This window comes from Notamacropus eugenii, chromosome 1 (genome assembly GCF_028372415.1).
Source record: "Notamacropus eugenii isolate mMacEug1 chromosome 1, mMacEug1.pri_v2, whole genome shotgun sequence".
NCBI classification, from domain to species: domain Eukaryota; kingdom Metazoa; phylum Chordata; class Mammalia; order Diprotodontia; family Macropodidae; genus Notamacropus; species Notamacropus eugenii.
Window position 1 is genome coordinate 428,559,213 of NC_092872.1, and position 2,902 is coordinate 428,562,114.

The window sequence follows — 2,902 nt, forward strand, 5'->3', positions numbered from 1 at the left end:
TTGAAACTACCCAAATAATGATGACAGTCGTAGGAAGACTGCTAATATTTTCACATATGTGAAGCAAACAATTTGATCTTATTGAGTCTTGGATGTTATATGTGTCAAAATTCCCCTAAAGTTCTGGAGATTTTGTCACAAAAACCTGAAAGTCTTTCAATTCATTAAATATTCACTTTTTTTCATTCAGGATTACACTTAATTTTGCTGGGTTAAGTTACTCTTGGTCATAACCCTAGATTTTTTGCTCTACAGATTATAGTATTCCAAGACCTAGGATCCTCCAGTGTACTAGCTGCTAGGTCTTATGCGATCCTTATTGTAGCTCTCTGATGTTTAAATTGTTTTTTCTTTGTTACTTCCAATATTTTCTCCTTAACCTGGGAGCTTTGAAACTTGGCCATGATATTCCTGTAAATTTTCTTCCTGGGATCTCTTTCAGATGGCCATTGGTAGTTTTTTGTTTTTTTTTTCTATTTCTGCTTTGCCTTCTTGTTCTAAAACTTCATTGTATCAAGGTTTTCTTTATCATATTTTTCAGGTAGTCCAACTATTCTTATACTATTTTCCCTCAATTTGTTCTTCAGATTCGTTGTTTTTCTGATGTTTTACTTTCTCTTCCATTTTTTCATTCTTTTAATTTTGTTTTATGATTTCTTAGCATCTTTGAATGTCATTAATTTCCCCTTTCCCAATTCTAGTTTTCAAGGAATTATTTTTTTCTCTAAGTTTTTGATTTTCTATTTCCAGTTAGTTGACTTTTTCATAATTTTCTTGGATTGCTCCCCTCCCTCCCCAACTTTTCCTCAGTTTCTTTTATTTGATTTTTAAAGTCCTTTTTAAGTTCTTCCAAGAACTATTTTTATACTGGGGACTATTTGGTGTTTCACATTGAAAAAGAAGTAGCTTTTTTAAGCTCCATTATCTTCCTCTCAATATGAACCCAGATCTTCTTTATCCCTATAGTAATTATCTATGGCTGAGTTCTTTCTCCTTTGCTTACTCATTTTTATTTCCTTTTTTAAATTTTATTTTATTTTTAGCATCTATTAGTGTAATCAAGTGGCAGCCCTGAGACATGGGGAATGATGCCCCATGTCTCAGGTCCTTCTTACTATTATTTTCTGAGGTCTGTCCTGGGACCAACCTTGGGCTCACCTCTCCAATCCTAAGCCATGGCTAGGGACCCCAGACACACTGCCCTGCAAATGATTTTGCACCCTGTGGTTCCCCTAGTGTCTGCAAACTACAGCTGTCCTCTCTGCCCTAGAACTGAAACCAGGTAGTTTGCTCTCCTACAAGTGCTTCAAGCCAACAAGGTCACCATCCCTTGCTATTCTACTCACCAAGTGTGTGCTAGCTCCTCCCCACAGCCACAATCTGGGTGGTATCTGGTTAGCACAGCTGTATTTGGCATTCTTCAATAGTGGAAGGTCCTTCAATCTTCTTCTACTCAGCTATCAAACCCCTGCACTGTCTGCATAATGAAAGTTTCCAAGGCTGATAGTGTTGTCTGGAGGTGTTTGCACTTCACTCAAGCCAAATTTCTACCCCTGGAGATCTAGTCTTTCCTTTCTGGTCTTCTCAAATTGTCTTAAGAGGACAACTGCTTTACCCTATGTTTATTTATGCTGCTCTGAGGTGATGTTTTGTCTTCTTTTTGTGGAGGAAATTTGAAGAGCTGAAAGTTTTCTGCTACTCTGCCATCTTCTCAGAATTCTCTCCCAAATTAATCAGTCAATCTGACTATCTTACTATGTGGGGCAGCTGGGTGGCACAGTGGATATAGCACTGGTCCTGGAGTCAACAGGACTTGAGTTCAAATCTGTCCTCAGATACTTACTAGCTGTATGACCTGGGCAAATCATTCAACTCTGATTGTCTCAAACAAATAAACAACAACAAAAAAAGACCTTACTATGTGTCAGGTATCGGGCTATAAGCCAAGTACAAAAATGAAATAATCTTCAGGTCACATTCTAATGGGGGAGACTAAGGTATGTTGTAGAGAGAGCTGGGCCTGGCCTGGATCTGTCTGTCCTTTACCTGGGAAGCTGGTTGAGTACAGCTGGACATTGGGGTGGTGGTGGTGATGAATGGTAGTCTTTGGTAGGCTGAGAGTATCTGGGCTTATGTCTGGATTTGGCCAGGACCTACATGGTCCAGGTGTCCCTGTTCTCCTTCTCCAGGATAGCATTGGAGAGATTAGTATCTTTGGTCTTTCACTTGCATTTAGACAAACTCCCAGCCATCCTGGGTGTCAAAGTCAGCCAGCTGGGGTTACCAAATGTCTTAGGGTCCAAGAATTAATGGGAAAGTCTTACACCTTTAGCCTTGTACAATGTGATGTCTCAGTAAATGTTGACTGCTGATTATACTGGGTGAGTTCTCATCTTCTTCACTTCTCAGGAAGAATACGAAACCATTCACATACAGAATATGTCTCTCTCTCTCTCTCTCTCATATGACTGTATAAAAGAGCAACTAGGTGTACAGTGGATAGAGTGCCAGGCCTGCAGTCAGGAAGGCTCATCTTCTTGCATTCAAATCTGGCCTCAGATACTTACTAGCTGTGTGACCCTGGGCAAATCACTTAACCCTGTTTGCCTCAGTTTCCTCATCTGTAAAATGAGCTAGAGAAGAAAATGGCAAAACACTCCAGTGTCTTTGCCAAGAAAACACCAAATGGGGTCATGAAGAGTTGGACACAACTGAAATGACTGAACAACAATGCATACTTTACATGTAGATAGAGATAAATATCTTATACATACACATACATACATATACACACATGTATATCTGTATACATATATATACATACTTACAGAGAGAGAGAGAGAGAGAGAGAGAGAGACTGAAAGTTAAATGTGATAAGCACAACAAGCAAGACAGATGCTAT